The following is an 18,168-nucleotide window of genomic DNA, read 5'->3' as shown; positions in this document are numbered from 1 at the left end:
GACTTCAGTGGAAATTTTGCCTCAGTATGGATTCACAGGATTTGGCCTATGCTTTGCAGAGATGACTGGGATTCAAGTATATTATTACTTAGCTAATTGTTTTAGTAGAATCTCAAGTACCCATTTAGAAGAACTGAAGGGAATGAGTTTGACAAGAGATCAAAGAGATCAGTTATTGTTGTGTCCAGTGGACACCAGCTGGATGGGCAGAAGATGGGAATTAATCCAGTTTAGTTTCAGGGTGCTAACACACATAGAGTATAATAATTTCTTTCCTCCCTAGAAGCGTGGTTGGCATTGATATTCCCATTTCTTACATCATGGTGCTTTCCTAATATTTATTATTTATAAAACATACTTGTTTTCAGTGTTTCCTTAAGAAGTTGATATGTCCAATTTCAATTTCTAATTAGAAAAAGCATGCAGCTGTTACTAACAGGCCAAACGCTGAAATGCTTGCCCAGGATTTAGACTGTCCACTGTCAGAGATGCAATGTGACTAAGATTCCCCATGACATCTAGCTGACAGGTCTGGGGAAACCTGGCCAGGCACCTCGATAATAAACAGAAATACACAGGCTTTGCAGCCTCATAACTTCCAGCTCTCAAGTCTGTTTCTCCATTTCCTCTCCACTGACCCTTCTTTCCTCCCTTTGAAACAATATGGAAAGGAACCAGGAAAAAAGCAATGAGCCCCATAACACAGTTGTTCTAAATCTCCCTGAAGGAGCAGAGCGAACAAATGGCTCCCCAAAAGTGAATCCCAGGTGAAAGATCCTTGCTGCGGTTCTGTAGTCCCAAACAAAAGAAAGGATGCAGATATTCTTTATGCTGGAACAACCTGGCCTCTCCATTTGCATTTACTCCAGTAAATTGTTCTTTATTCAACCTGTGACTTTACTAGCTAGTAATAATTTGGGACTGCTGCTCAGAGGCCATCTCTTTGTGTTGGTAACTATCTGTTACGATGTGTACATCACTGCAGAATTTGGCCTTGTAAATCTTGAAAGTAATTTGCAGCTCTGAAACAATTCTAATATACTTCTTCAAATCCTAGGCTGTCAAAACTCAGTGAAACTGTGAAAAGGGTATGAAGATAACATCTATAACCACTGCAGCTGGGTACACAAAAAACTGAAAAGAAAGAATAAGGGTTACCAGAGCAGGAAAATACTGTTAATTATTTTTTTCCTTTTTCTTTTTTTTCTTTCTCTTAAAATTTTTTCTTGAAGCATAATACCCATACCTGGAAATTACACATTCCTACCTGCACATCACACCGATATTACAGGGGTAAAGCTCTCTAGAAGGAAAGACAAACCCCCAAAAGAAATGAAACACACACACAAAAGTACTCACTAGGTTGTATCTGCACATTTTAACTAGCAATCTCACTTTTCCCACTCCTCCTTTCAGCAAAATGCTATACTATGAACATTAGAAATATTAGATTTCTTCTCTGGTGTGCCCAGTGATGGAAGTACGTTAAAAGTTAAAGGATAATACTCAGTAGAAGCCAATAATAATTTTGTGTTAAAATATCCACATAATAAGAATACCACTGTGATGGTAAATTTCCACCTTGGGTGTTAAATACTAGTGTACTCAAGCTTCTCCTATTCCTGTGGCTTAGGCAATGCTCTGCTCAGGAAGCTCAGGATAAGCCTGTCCTCCCATTATTCTGGTGTAAACGAGCTCAGCAGAAGAGACTTTTATTCTGATATGACTCAACCCAAATGTACTCCGGACAGATATACAAGGAAAACAGAAAATACTCCACAAACAGCAATCATATCGTTATTATGTATTCAAATGTAAAGTGTTTACAGGATTAAGCAGTAACAGCACTGACAGGATAACACACAGTATGGCCTCATCCTGCAAGCCTCCCTCATCTGAATAATCCTAACCAAGTGTGTGCAGTCCCTTGCAGGGACTGTAAAGTGCAGAAAACTATGAAATTTGGGAGGAAGCAGATCAAAAAGCCGAAGCACACAGCAGCAACATGACTCACTTAAAATTCTCCAGAAAACAAATAAAAATTCATAAAGAAAACTATTTCTGACCTTTGATCTTGTCTGTGGGACGCAGGATCTCTCCCATAAGAATAACTATACCAAAGGAAAAGCAACCTTCCTTGACATTTTATTATATTTCTATAATTGTCTCAATATACTAGATCAATTGCATTTGAAAATACAGCTATTAAACTATAACTAGACCATATTTGGAACCTCTGTTTGTCAATTGCATCAAACAACAATTCTTCTGCAGAGAAGAAATCAGATTGTATTTTTACAATAATTGCAAGTCATTTCTAGGAGAAAGAGGTAGCAACAATACCCAAGGAAATAAAATAACACACTTTTGTGCTTTCCCATCAAACCCGATAGTGGTATGGGTTTAAATCAGTCAAAGGCAGCTACGCATGAGAGATTGCACTCTGCAGGCTCTATCAGTCAGAAGTCAAGGATACACGTCCATGATTTATCATACTTTTCATGGTAATTAGCTAGAGTGCCATTTTGCTTCCACTAGCATCACTCAACTTTTTTTTTTTTTTTTAATTTGGTCTTTTTTTCTGCAAATGAATTTACATATTTCTCAGTCTCTCATCCCCTACTATGTTTTATTTATGAATATAGGCCTTCCTGATGGTAACTTTCACGTGAAGAAGGTAGTAAGTAGCGTACCTATATCCTAAGTTAATCGCTTTCCCACAATGTCTGCAGAGAAGTTTAAGGTAAGTAAGAGTTTACAGTCAATATTAGGTTTAATGATGCTTAATGAGGGTAACTGACTCTGTTTACTAACTGCACCTAGGTGTGTAGCTCCTAGATGAGCTTTTCTCCCAGCCTCATTCTGCACTGTTAATAGTGCCACTGTGCAGGGGACACATGGTGCTTTGATCCATAAAAATGCTCCAGGAGAGCCAAGCAAGGCACCTGTTTCAACACAGGTTCAGAGGGAGCAGAATGGCCTTAAAACAATGACAGCTTTGTGTAGGGAGTAAGTTTCCCTGTCTAGTATTTTAGCGTATGCAGTTCATTAGAGAAAAGAGGGGTGGGTGTGTGGGTGTGTGTGTGTGGGTGTGTGTGTGTGTAACACTGAAACCCCTAGACGTTCCCCAAGCCCCTGTTCTTCATAAATAAATAAATAAATAAAATAAAGCAGTTGTTCCCGGTTTGCAAAGATCATCCCCAAGAATGTTTCCTGTAGGAGTTACTGTGATCCTTTAATTCATCAAAAGCTGTGTTAACAATTAATACTCTGAAGTTAAACAAAAGAATGAGGAGTTCTTACCTTACTCCTATCTCACAAGTAGGTACCTACCACAACTAACAAGATTCTAGAGGCAACTGAAGACGACAACAATGTTGTCTTACAAACTCTGTATTAGCAAAGGTCAAAAGCAAAGCCTCAGATCCAGTATCAGTTCTACTTCAACTGCTCTGTTTTTAGCATCTGTGCAATGCTGTTGCTCCAGTCTGTTCCCTCCTAGAAGGAAGATCTAGATTTGAGTTTATCACTTTTTGCCATAACATTTTCCATTGTGGTTTCATGTATATTCCCCTTAGGAAATTCACGTGATGGGAAAATTTTTATACATATTGATAACTAACATATGAAAAATGTACCTTCCTAAATGTTTTATTCCCTAGGATGCATGGATTTAGGGGTTTTGTGTGTGTGTGTGCACATGGGACTAAGTTTGCAGGAGAATCAACAAAAAACAAAGCTATTTGATTTCCAACAAGAAACAGAAGCGGAACACACAGAGAAATTGTTCTGTAAGGGGAGAGGTTAGTTCATTTGATTTTTCCAAAGCAGTGAGTTCTGCATTTCATTCATATCAGAGAAATGTGACGTCTGCTCAGACATAGCTCAGAGGGTTTATATTTTTCATTTTCTTTTTTGCCCTAGCAAGCACTCTGCATGAGTCCACATGTTCCCTCCTTATTTTTGCCATTGGCAAGTTTTCAAGAAAAAAATCTCTGGTTAGGAAATTGTTCAAAAAACGAGAAAAATTTCAGATAAATCATGCTTCTTGTTTTTAAAAAAAACCCAATTATTTGATTGTCGAAGTAGCAGTTACTAAAGTAAGATTTTATTTAAAGGCTAAACTCTGTAATTCTGGAGGCTATATCCAGATCAACGCGGTTTGACTATACAGGTTTCAAAATCTAAGCTCAAGTCTCTTAGGCTTATATGTATTACACTGACAATGTGCCAAATTAACCCTAACACCCCTATTACTGGATAGCAGGGAAAAGGCTTCTAAAAGAGAAGAGATTTTTGTAACTGATGTCTTTCCCTCTCGTTTTCCAAAACACGTGACCTAAACACGTAAATAGAAGTTTAACTGCTATGTAAAACTGCTAATGGCTACATAACAGGAAAGAAAAGATACCTGCTTTCAAAGTGACAGTATATTCTCCCTTTTGCCATTTAAGACATCAATATTCAGATAAACATGGACTCCATTATGAAATGAAAATTATTTACATGCACATGTATTCTTCAGAAAATTGGCAAGGTTTTGTATCCAAGAGGGGAGCAGAAGTAGGAGGGGTCACGTCACTTCTTGAATACAAAATCCAGCAGCTAGCTTAATTTAATGACTTAAAATACTACAGAATGACTCTGAGGAGCAGGAAAATTTAAACAATTCATGATTTCAAGGATACATTATGGAAAATCTAACTGGAGAATGAAAACAGCACTTAAAACAACTGGCCGATACCAGAAGAGGGTATATTCAAGTTATTTCTCACCTGCTGCTGCCTTTCAGCTGTGCCATAAACAAAGCTTGGGTAACTGAGCATTAACTTATTTTTACTAAAGCACAATGCCAAAGTTAAGAGACAACAGGATTACCTGCAGTCCACTGATGTTCAGCGTACATACATGTGTAACTGTCTCCTCAAAATTCCACAGGCAGATCTCCAAACTATAGGCAGCAGATCTCCCCGAGAGAAGGATGGATGTGGGCATTCCTAGGAAAATCTGTGCGGCTCCCCTCCCCGAACACCTGGTTGGAATCCGCCCCCCCCCCCCACTTTTCTGAAGAGCCTGGGAGGAAGGCGGGCTTGCTTACTTAGATCCGTCTGGATAATAACTAGCTTTTTCCTCATGAGTGTTGCCTCCACACGTCTCCGCTCAGACTCACCAGCTATAACAAAGAACCTTGGGAGGATAAAGATTTTTAACACTTACTGGCAAAATAACCACAGAAAAGCTACTTCTCAAATATCCTGAGTTAGCTTCAATAAAAAGCAGGTTTTTTGCAAGATCTGGGGAGGTTTGGTCACCCCTAAACAAACGGAATCTCTGCTGCAGTATAGTGTCTCAGCAAGGAGAAAGACACTCTCCCTTGATACCTCTGAAGTAACGCTGAGAGTCTTCAGTCTTGGTGGAGATTGCCTGAGATGCCTGCAGTCTGGTGGCCTCCAGAATCTCCAGAAGGCTTCAAGCTCACATTGAAATGGCTCATTTTATGTTTACAGCCCAGGCAAGCAGGTGGGACTGGAACATGGTGTTTTAGCCACATCTCAATAGAACTGTTAGAACAAAACTTACAAGAGAACTCTTAGATAAGGGCACTGAGATCTTGGGGCAATCCTATCTCATAAAGAACATTTAAATGTGCCTATAAACATTATTGTGAAGATATGCTTATTCAGAGGAAGGAAGAAGTTTCCGATGAATGTTCTACAGATGAACATAATTCAGATTATTAAAAAATTAAAGGAAAATTCCTTATGTAATTAAAATGCTGTATCTGAGTAGTAACATTTCTTGCTTCTTTATTGTTTTCTTCAATATTGATTTCTTGCCAGAAAAAATACAAGTTTTCTGCTGCTTGTCTCTCAGAAGACCCTCTGCCTAGTTTCATGAATTCTCTCTGCCATCCTTAAGATGCGCCTTCTGAAGGCAAAGAGACTTGTATAATCCCCAAAGTCCTATTAATATCAGTGAGAATGATACGTTTGATTCAAAACAACCAAAGGGAATTACTAAAATGGCCTCAAAGCTGTTTTTCAGAGTCAGAATGGTCTACCTTACCTACTTGGCTCTAAAATGTGCTGCTGCCATGTACACTGTCAGAGAATCACAGAATGGTCGGGGTTGGAAGTGATGTCTGGGGATCTTCTAGCCCAACCTCCTGCTACACCAGGGTCACCTACAGCAGGTTACACAGGATTGCATCCAGGTGGGTTTTGAGTATCTCCAGAGCAGGAGGCCCCACAGCCTCTCTGGGCAGCCTGTTCCAGCACTCTGTCACCCTCAAGGTAAAGAAGTTTTTCCTCATATTCAGACGGAACCTCCTGTGTGGCAGTTTGTGCCCGCTGTCCCTTGTCCTGTCATGGGCACCACTGAGAAGAGCCTGGTCCCATCCCCTTCACACCTGCCCCTAAGGTATCTGTGCATTGATAATGTCCCCTCTCGGTCTTCTCTTCTCCAGGCCAAAGAGCCCCAGCTCCCTCAGCCTTTCCTCACAAGGGAGATGCTCCAGTCCCCTCACCAACTTCACAGCCTCTGCTGCACCCGCTCCAGTAGCTCCCTGTCTCTCTGGACCTGGGGAGCCCAGCACTGGACACAGCACTCCAGATGCAGCCTCACCAGGGCAGAGCAGAGGGCAGGATCACCTCCCTCGACCTGTCACACCCCTCCTAACGCACCCCAGGACACCACTGCCCTTGGCCACCAGGGCACACTGCTGGCCCATGGGCAACCTGCTGCCCACCAGCACTGCCAGGTCCTTCCCCACAGAGCTGCCTCCCAGCAGGTCAGCCCCAGCCCATACCGGTGCGTGGGGGTGTTCCTCCCCAGGTGCAGGACCCTGCACTTGCTTGTGTTGAACTTGATTTGGTTCCTCTCCACCCAACCCTCCAGCCTGGCCAGGTCTCACTGAAGGCAGCGCAGCCTCCTGGGGTACCAGCCACTCCTCCCAGGCTGGTATCAGCAGCAAACTCGCTGAGGGTGCGCTCAGTCCCTTCATCTGGGTCATTAAGTTGAACAGGACTGGACCCAGTACTGACCCCAGGGGAACGCCAGCAGCTACAGCCCCCCAGCTGGACTGCACACCACTGGCTGCCGCCCCCTCAGCTCTGCCATTCAGCCAGTTCTCAGCCCACCTCACTGTCCGCTCATCTAATCCATATTCCTATGAGAACATTATGGGAGATGATGCCAAAAGCCTTGCTGAAATCAAGGTAGACAACATCCACCACCCTCCCTTCATCTACCCAGCCAGTCATTCCATCATAGAAGGCTATCGGGTTGGTCAGGCATGATTCCCCCTTGGTGAATCCATGCTGTCTACTCCTGATAACCTTCTTTTCCTCCACATGCTTCCAAGATAACCTCCAGGATGAGCAGTTCCATCATCTTTCCAGGGATGGAGGTGAGGCTGACCAGCCTTCCTGGGTCCTCCTTCCCGCCCTTTTTGAAGACTGGAGTGGCACTGGCCTCAGGCACCTCTCCTGTTCTCCATGACCTTTCAAGATGATGCAGAGTGGCTCAGCAATAACATCTGCCTGCTCCCTCAGCACTCGGGGGTACATCCCATTGGGGCCCATGGATTTGTGGGTGTCAAGTTTGCTTAAACAATCTCTAACCTGACCTACCTTGACCAAGGGAAAGCCTTCCTTTCTCCAGACTTCCTCTCTTGCCTCCAGGGTCTGGGAAACCTGAGGGCTGGCCTTGGCAGTAAAGACTGAAGCAAAGAAGGCATTCAGTAATGCTGCCTTTTCTGTATCCTTCAGCACCAGGGCACCCACCTCGTTCGGCAGCAGGCCCACATTTTCCTCAGTCATCCTTTTCCTGCTGATGCACTTGAAGAGGTCCAGCTCACACTGCTGCTGACTTCTTGTTCCCTCTCATTTTATCCCTGCTATTTTATTTGCTGGTACAGGAGGAACTGGTTTTTCAATGACCTGCGTTGCTGGTAACACTGAGTTATGCAGTAATGCTACTCTGCTAATCATACTACTGTATAACTTCAGGTTGGTTTTGACTGGAAAGTTCCAAAATGAACGAGGCACACGGAAGGTGTTCAGTGGCATCACCATAGTGTCACCACACAAATGTCTGCTTCAGCTCTAACACGCAAACAGATATCCATCCAAACAAAGAGGGGCCAGGAGGAGAAAGAGTGAGATACTGAGAGAGGAAAACAAAGAAGGAAGGACGGAGGGAGAGAGAAGGAAGGACGGAAGGAGAGAGAAGGAAGGACGGAAGGAGAGAGAAGGAAGGACGGAGGGAGAGAGAAGGAAGGACGGAGGGAGAGAGAAGGAAGGACGGAGGGAGAGAGAAGGAAGGACGGAGGGAGAGAGAAGGAGGAAAGGATTTCAGAGTACTACTAAGTGAAAGACATATTTATTAAACTTCATGGGACATGAAAATGTTTTGAAGTTAAAATCTTGTACCACCAGATGAAGGATTTAACTCTCCCTTTCACAATTTAGCCCCCTGTCAATGGGAACTAATGGCCCAAGCCCCAGTACAAAACCATGGAAGCCAGGTGCCTATTGGGTTTAAAAAAGACAACAGAATACAAAAATAACCAGAAGGAGAAGCAAAAATATTCACTGTCCTGAGCTATCCACTGAAGAAAATTAACTTCCCAAAACAAGCACCAGTCGTATTAGAAGATCAGTACTTTGATCTGTCTGGCCACCTTAATATTAACATCTGGACAGCTGAACTGCTATTCATTCTTTATAACGAAGGTAAACTAACTCACTGGCACAGAAGAAATAATTTAATACCAAATTTTGTTCCATGTGGCAAAAATGCTAAGTGTCACATCCTCCAGATTTTACAAGATGATCTGCACTTAAGAGGAAGAAGAAAATCAGAATAACTGACAGGACAGTTTCTTCTTGGCTTCCACCCTGGCAATCAATACAGCTACACAAACCTGAGCAAAAACCATGGTGGTTAAATACCTTCTTCTGAATCTCAAAGTACTTCACTGATATCTATTCCTTGCCCATACTTTTTTACTCCCAGTGGATGGTGACATTGTCTTTTTCATAGAGGAGGTGTCAGATCATGGCCCCTGGCAAATCAACATGAATCACTGAAGACATGATGTAAACGTGTGCTCTAAGAAACAGAATTTTAGCATCCTGAAACCCCATCTTAAAGCACTGAATTAGGAAACCTGCTGTGCCAGTGTGTGGATTAAAGAGACCAATACTTGCACATCCATTTTCAAAAAATAGTAAAGAGGGAAGGGAAAACATTATCTCTCCCACTTTTTTTACCTTTTATATAGAAGAATCAGCACACTGGCCTTGCATTGTTAGTTTTACTAGACTAGCTGCTGAACCACACAGTGCATATGCATTCAGCTAAACAAACACACACACACGCACAATACTGAACTTTGTGCTGGCAGCCAGACTGCAGGAACCCAGGTCCCATGGGCAGCAATCAGCTACGAAGGAACAGGAAAAAGTTAGTCTAATGATTAACTAGCCCAGTGGGCTGACAAGTAGAGCAGCAGTAGTACAGGTTGCAGTGCTGGTCACCTCTCCCCCTGGAATGCTGCTGGATGCCTGCAATTAAGCGAAGTACAAAAAAAACCCAGAAATGTTATGTCAACACAAGAAAGAAGCTGAATTCCTCCTCTTGAAATGTCCACATAAGGAAGACATGCAGGAGCAGAGATTTTCTGCTTAAGCTGGATGTTGAAAGAATATGACAGACTCCAATATCACTATTTGTCCAATATGTACGCACAGGTTTTGGTGAGATTAATAAGGTTATCTATAAGATAAGATATATATCTTATAGATATCTTCTATCTATCTATAGATATAATAGAGATTATATGATCTATAAAATAAGGCGTCATCTATAGGCAATTATTCCCTATACAGCAGCCAGCAAAACTAATGGCAACCAGCAAGTATCAGTGTTGACAGCTGCAGCCGTGGTTAAAGTACATCCATTTAGGCGAAAGGCTAAACCATGAGTATCCCTATAGCCAGTCAGGGAAAAATCCAAGTCATCATCGCTGTTCCTCCTCCTTTGGTGCTTTTACCCTGCAGTCCCCAGCAAACTCCAGAAATTCTTTCAAAATTCTTTCAAATTCTTTTAAAGCAGCACATTAAAGGTGAACACACTGCAACACTCACTGTATTTCTCTTGGTGCTACCTCAGTCAGCATTTTGCAGAGGCAATACACTACTGCCTGGACTTCAGCTTGAAAAACTAAATTCCATCTGTTTTTTTCTAGCTTTTAATGATTTACCTTCATCAGCCATGGCAGAAATGACAATCAAATACTCAGCTTTGTTTTTTTATTTTCCAACAAAAGCATTTACTGCTTATTTAAGAATACCTTGAAAGAAGCTATTTAGAAAAAAAAAAAAAAAGGCAAATTCTTTCTTTCAATAAAGTCGACTTTCCCTCTGAAAGGCTTTGTTCTGTGTGTGGATTATTCCTTTATTTTAATTATTTTGAAGTGCCTCTGTTTGAGTGGGTAGGAATTAAGTATCCACAACACCAAAGTGGGCCCTAGAATTAGTTGTTGTAAACAAAGGTTCTGCAGTACCCTAAATCTGCACAAGTAGTACAGCTGGAGTATTTTGGATAAGTTTTTGCATAAAGAGTACTTCTGGGGACCCTGAGAGCTATGGGACCCAGGCCCATGAGCATGTATTAAGGGACTCACATTGTATGGACAGGTCATATCTTTCTAATCATGAACACATGTAAATCCTTCTCCTCACTTTCCAGGAAATCAAAAATGTTGCTCTTAGTTAAATGTAGAAAGCAAAATCCCACCTTGAAGAGGCTGGTACCAACTAAAGCAACTGACCAGAAATTTTAATCTGTCACACAGGAGGATTTATTAGGACACAATGACCAAGTGATAGAACAGAATGCAGAGAGCTAGAACAACATATACAACTAGGCATGTTATCAAAACCAAGTAACAATCTTTCATAATCTCTCTAATCACAGCACGCTCACACACACATATACAGGTTTGTTAAGTATTTCCAGCTCAGATATCTTTCTGTTTTATAGGTATACTCACTAAAAACAACAACAAGAAGAAAACAAGCTAAAAAAGACCTAGGAAAACTTTAGATGGGAAAGTTTGGACACAGTTACGTGCACACATTGACAGAAAGAAGGGGAGGAAGCAAATCTGGGGAAAATACGAAGGATTATCACTTTATAAGCTGTGGGCACTGACTTGAACAAGGATTCCAAAAATAAACACATCTAACATTTAAATCCCTAGCTGTATTTTCAGTAACACTTTCTCCCATGACTTTATGTACACTCAAAACCAAAACCCCAGCAGCTAAACACCCACAGCCCTGAGGAATTTCAGTTCTCAATCTCAAGAAAAGCTATTGTCCAAACCTGCCACTGCATCCACTACTACCACATTCTAATTTAAGGACACAAATGCAATAAAACTAAAACTCAAGAGAGAGAAAGAAGTTGAAGAGTTTGCACTACCCATTCCTTCACAGATATTGAAGGAGTCATATAGGCATCTGGAAAACCAGCAGATATTGTCTCTGGTAAATCTTATTTCGTAAGACTCCCCACTTTCAATTTGCATTCCTGTGCTTTGCACATAGTTCCATATAAATTTATAGCTCCTCTGCACTGTTGCCCATAGTTACACCCGGTATTTACAGGTAAACCTGCACTGTTCGTCCATGGAGGTAAACAAGAAAGGAAGGAAAACAGTACGAAGGAAAGTAGGAAAACAATTCTGCACTTACTCATCTGTAGTTGGTGGTTACATCTTAGGAATAGTTGCTTTAAAATACAAGTTGTTGAGGTTTGATTTAAAAATCTCTGTCAGTTTTGACATGAAGGTGAAAGTATTGCTGTTGGCTCCAGAACAATCTGCATATCTTATCACTATATAAAATGTCTGAGGTGTGCACCAATCTGATGAAATTATAAACAAGAGTCCACACAAGCACACATGCCTTCCTGTTTCATTTCTGTCCTGTTCACTCCTCTATAATAAATTACATGATCATCTCATTCTAGCTGGAGGTTTAACTGTGCATGTAAAAAGGAAAATGATAGCAGTCTATTCTTTTTCACACTTCATAGCTGAGAACCTGGCAAAATTGTGGATCTTGGGAACAAGCAGCAAAGCTTATTTCATTACCATCTACCTCCTCTTTAATTGCCACAAATTTGGTGGAAAAACCCATGTATTTATGTATTTTTAAAAGTAATTTCCCACACTGAAAATAAATAAATGAAACTACACCTCTTTTGCTACAAAGACTAATATACACGCTTAACTTTATGTACTGCAATTAATCTCATCTATGTCAACAGGATTACTTATAACACTGGAAGTGAAATACATGTGTAAATCCTTGCAGAGTCATGGCCTGAATTGCCAACAACATTACGAGGCACAATTAAATGCCTAGGCCTAGAACGGCCATTCAGAAAGATTAGGAAAAAAACACCTTTAGGCATAATAAGTAACAAAATCTACTCCAAGGAGTGGCTACGGGAGAAACTACTAAGGGAGTCACCTTCCATTAGGAAATTCACCAAATCCTTCCAGGAATTCACCTTCTTCCTCTACCAGTTATCACCTTCATTTACCACTCCTTTCTCACTCATCAAATTCCTTTCTCCCTGTCCACACATCTGCTGCTGCCCCTATGTGATGAAGGAGACAGGAGATACATCTTAATCCTTATTCTTTTGTGCAGTGAAGTAGATGAAAGCAGAGTTGGCCCCTTATACTAACTAGCAGAGTAACAAACAGCTCATGTGCTAATTAACAGGGCTGCGTGTGCAACTGCACGGTTTAAAAAACTTTGCGTCTTAACCTGTTGCTGAACTGTTCCCATGCTAGTGTCTCACTGAAAAAATTATTTGCCGGTAAACTCTATGGACAATCCCTAACCTGTTAGTGGAGTTTGTTACAAGAAGCTGCTCATCAAAACATACAAACCGGACACCTAAACTGCCTAGCTCTGTCTCCTGATGAGTAGCTTACCACCTGGTTTCTTCTGCAAATACTCATGAATGCTGCATCAGAAGTTACTCTCTGTACATTATCTAGTTTTTGACTGAAATCCATGGCTTCCACAAACACTTCCACTTGTAAATTAACTCAGTCAGAAATATTAACTAAAATGCCAGGAAAACAAACTCAATCCTTTAAAAGTTCAAATGACTATTTGTCACGAACATTTCACCTCTACTAATGAACTGCAAAAATGAATGATAGAAAATGCAAAACTGTATTATGTTTAGCAGTTAACATTTTAATAAGGAAGAGATTAGCAATTTTTAATACCTCCAGTGCTTTGTTATATACAGTAGCACAATAACTGAATATTTTAATTGCTAATTATTTAGACCTCATTCAGTTCTCACTCAGGCAAAACTCCCATTGAGGGACTCTTGCCTGAGAAAAGAGCTACAGGATTTGTTTTACTGTAATATGAAAAAACTTTATATATCATAAAAACTATCAAGTTATAGTGAGACAAAAATCATTAAATCCTTAGCAATATTAAGCCCTACTGTAAGTCCCACTGACTCTTAACGCCACTGTTTTCATATTAAGTAAAACAGATAATTGCGGTTTACCAGTTGTAACTTACCTGTATAATTTATGCCCAGATATGCTGGTGCTCTTAATAGAGGTCTAATCATGTTTTGAGTCATCTTACCGTATCCCTGCTTCTCTCCTGTGGGAAATCTCAGTTCACATGTGATAAGGAAAGAGCATTTCCAAACAATTACAATATCAACACCTTCAGAAACCCCAAAACTTGCATTTGGTTTTACCTTTTGACTTTGGACTCCAAAAGGGTTAAGAGCAGCTCTCAACACTTCTTTCTTATGCTGCTGTAAAGAAAAGAAATGCTTATGGTTAGGGATCTGCACACACAACACCCTGAGTTTTCGTAACAGTCAAACAGCTAGGCGCTCAGTGGGGGAAGTGGGTAGAACGCTGTGTGTATATATAAATTTATAGCTATCCAAATGAAGACAAGGAAACTCTGACACGTTGACATTTAGTACACAGGTGATGAACAAAAAAAATCTACATGTACTATTATCTGAAATGTCATGACATACACATCCTTCAGAGCAAAAACTTATACAGCTAAACACCAGTTAATAGGGAGCAATTTCCAAGACTCCATGCTTAAAAAAACCACCCAAAACCAAAATAACTCAGGTTTTCCATTAAGCGGTTTCATTCCTGTTAGAGGTAAAACAAATGGGTGTCACCACAGAAGTTTTCCCACTCATATTTGCCATTCAAATGCATTTGTGGAAAAAGTTCCAGGTAAGTACTCTAACAGGTCAAGAGTTTGAAAAGGTTCTCTTTTTAATTTTTTTTTTTTTGAAATGAGAAATTGTGTACAAAAACTTTGCACCTTTCAACTATAAATGGCTTTAATGACTAAAACGTTCAGAAAACCTCTCTATAGGCTGCATTTTGAAAAAAGAACTAAAAGCAGACTTAGTACCATATACAGCTAATTACCAAAATGTTCAGGACTGGCTGCCAAACAGCTGAGGAAAGAATAAGTATTGTGCAGGCTGAAAATAAGACTTGGGCACTCTCCTTCCACCAGTTCAGAACATGGTTTAGGGACCTTATGGGATTAATTTCCAATTCCCATTATGAGAGGCTCCCTTAGATGACAGTGCTCAAATCCACCCCAGCCAGGCTCCTTGCCTCCTCGCAGGAGCAGCGGGATCCCTTCATTCCCCTCGTGCTGACCCCCCACCCAAGAACCTGTGTCCAAAGCTAATGCCAGCTCCAGTATGGTGGGGCCGGGCTAAGCCTACTGGATTTCTTAGATCCTTCGCTGGTGAGGAGTTTTCTAAAGGTATCTGCAAAGACATTTTATCACTGAGATTACAGGTAAAACCAGACTGCTTAACAGAAAAGAACTGATCTTTGAGGCACCCTTACTCATTTAGAAAGGACACAAAGTATTGCCTTCTCAAATGCAGAAGATGTAATGCCAGCGGGCTTTCAGCCTCCGTGCTTCCATGTCTGACTTCCCAGCAGTTCCTGGCTATACAGGGATGCTCCTGTTGCTTTCTCAGAGACACGCTCGCATTTTCTTTTCAGATCCTCAGCCTTTCTCTTACTTTCTGGGTGCTTTCCACCTCTGATCACCACGATCAAAGGATGCCCCAGCTTCAGTATCATTTTTCATCACCATCTAATTTCCTTATGGTAATCCCCCAGCCTACGTAGGTCAGCCCCGAGTGCATGCAGCATGGGCTGTTCGGCGGCAGCTTCCAGTGTTTTCAGGGAAGGTTTATTTTGCTCGAAGTAAGGCTGTGTAGCATGTGCTTCGCTTTGGTAAGGTCTGCAGTTGCCTGGACAGACACGCGGGATGGCAGCTGTTAGCACTTTCCAACATTACACAGCCACGGTCTGGAACAGCCTGTCAGTTCTGCACAGACAATGAATAAAGCAAAACAGAAGGCCTAAAATATTGAGTAATGAGAATGGGATTTTGACCTTTAAATGCTGTTAGATGTACCGCATGAGGGTATGTTTGATTTAAGCGATACTATTAGGGATGAAACTGTGCTGTTTGCCGAATGTCTAACTCATCTAACCACCGAACCACTCTGTCCTCGCCGGCACACCGTGCTGCAACAAGCGGTGGCTTTGCTGAGCAAGCCCAGCAAGAGAGGCTGGCACCGGGGAACTGCTGATCAGGTTCTCCCACACTTTCTCCCAAGGTGAAAGAGGCTATTTTCTATTTTAAACCCACTGATCAGTCAAGCCTGCGGCAGCGCTTAGAAATTACCTCCTCAAGCTCTGCAACAGATTAAATCAGAGTCGAAAGTCGCAGTTTCTCTTCTCCGACCTACTGGCATTTGAAATGTTGTACAACTACCCCCGCTGTACACAGCTGTCCTTTGTCAGTTGTGATTCTTGCCAGTTAATGTTATACAAGAATCTCTATAACTGTTACAGTTACTTGATTTTCACAATCACTAATCTACCCTTTCTAAACACTAGAATGCCCGAGTTTAATTAATGGCAACATTTCTGCCACAAAGTTTTAAAAACTAATTTTATATATGATTTAAATTTATCAAGCCTTATACTTGCGATGGTCATTTGTTGGACCAAGACAGCTACTAGAGCGTACCATAGCCAAAATTACAGGCCATTAATTTGTTTTTCAATTCCAACCTCCACATTTACATTTCATGGTTTCACTTCGATCAACAGCTTATCGGTGATTCAAATTACCTCATATCAAGTAATACCCTCTAAATCTGATGCATTCATATGATATCAAGGAAGTGAAAAACGACGATGCAACTCAGGAAACCACTTTTGGCATCCACCTCAAAGCGAAGCCCACGTACTACGCAAAGGTGAATACTTCACAGCACAGGCTCACAACGGTCTTACTGACCTCAAAGTCACAAATATATCACATTCCTCAAAGAGGTTTGAGGTAGATCACGGCAATTTCCTAGAAAAAAATTGCTTTCAAGGATGAAGTAAATTAGGTACACTTAGTAGCTCTGCTTTTTAAAATATCTAACCAGCACAAGACCTACAACTGAAATAAGAAATACAGAAATGGATAACTTAAACAGTCGTAAATTAAAAACGCTTCTTCTGCTATGCCCATTGCTTGCACCATAACAACAGCATACTGTGCTGCTGTTCAAATGCAAACAAGAAAGAATTATACATACTTGTTCATTTTCTTATGTTCATGCCTTATAAACTGCATGGCCTTCTGACATTTGCTATCAATGAAAAAAATCCTCTTCAGTGAACTATCATCAGATTAAGTGAAACTGAGATAAATACATTCTGTTCAAGAATATGTAAAGAATGTGTCCATTTTATTTACATTTTCTCTCAAGGTTATGGAGCTTTCAGGGTGGGGGGAGAAAATACCATAGGATGATAACTGTGAGGATCTTCTATTTTTCAGACTCTGTATTTAAAGAACAAAATTCAAAGAGCAATATAAATTATGTTAGCATCACTCCAGTCCAATTCCTTCCAAACATAGTCATCATACATACAAACTAAACTCTGGTAGCAAGTGGATGAAAGGAATCACTGTTGATTAATGCTAAGAATATAGAAGCCAAAAGGATTTCAGACAATGATTCACTGTGAGACTACCAGTAAATCTCTTGGTCTCTTTTGAGATTCAGTCAACCTGGCACGAACATTCGGTGAAGTATGCCCTTAGCAAAACGGACAATGCATCACAGCAAAGCTTTTTTTTTTTTTTTTTTTTTTTTTAAAAAAAAAAAAAAAAAAAAAAAGACTTCTGTGTGAATTTAATGCTTATGGAAAAGCATAATCCGGCAGACTTAGAGCTTGAAATCCTCTCATTTCCAGGACAGTACTTCTAGCAGCAGAACAGCTTGACTTACACAGGCTCAGCACTACGCCTCAGCCTTGAACTGAGGGACCGTGTTGAAGTGGTCATGTTTGACTCTGGTTCAGCCTCTTGCATTGGATTTAACAACCACAGAACAATTACTATTGACTGTAGTAATGTTCTGTGTGATATGGACTTGGGTCCACTGAGAAGCAGAGTTGAGATCTCCTTAACTTGTTTCAAGAGTCAAGCTTGTCTGACAGCTGAGTGGTGGTGGGGGGGTGGGGGGAAAGGAATAAATCAAATGACTAGCATTAAATTCCACGATAAAGACAGATGCTGGAGAATTTTTAAAGACAACTGCCCAAAGTAGACCACTGACCTGGCCTGCAAGTATCAGACAATGAACTGTATATGAGTTGGATTTTCTGAAGTAAAGGAAGCTTCACACATACATGGAAAAAAATTAAACAGTGTTACTGTACCATCCTTAACACATGAAAAAGTCTTTCAGAAAACAATTTAAGTTCTCTGTGCACTCCTAAAGTCTATTTGAAAAGTACTATCTGCCCATACTTATCTCCATAGGAGACTTGGATTAACTGTCTAGGCCCAGGATAAAACACCCCTTGAAGGCAACAGTCAGGTGATGGAGAAAGGGGGACATCTGTGTCACTACCTGCCCGGTTAGCCTCCTCTTAACTTTATGTACCATGACTTTACTTATAGCGAAACCATCACCTAGAACATATGAAGCAAATGGCATTTTTAATACTAGAGGTACTAGCAA

At 40.9% G+C, this 18,168-nt stretch overlaps 1 protein-coding gene across 1 annotated transcript in view; it reads right to left on the bottom strand.

Moving 5' to 3' along the window:
* Positions 1–18,168, bottom strand: part of ZBTB20 (zinc finger and BTB domain containing 20) — a 518,279-nt gene that overhangs the window by 415,074 nt on the left and 85,037 nt on the right. Inside the window, exon 3 of the mRNA XM_080393607.1 lies at positions 13,822–13,881. The gene's annotated coding sequence lies outside the window, so the exon portion shown is untranslated. The remainder of the gene's footprint in view (positions 1–13,821; positions 13,882–18,168) is intronic.

The sequence above is a fragment of the Falco punctatus genome (assembly GCF_963210335.1).
Source record: "Falco punctatus genome assembly, chromosome: 6".
In the NCBI taxonomy this organism is placed as follows: Eukaryota; Metazoa; Chordata; class Aves; order Falconiformes; family Falconidae; genus Falco; species Falco punctatus.
This window is presented reverse-complemented; position numbering and strand designations above follow the sequence as displayed.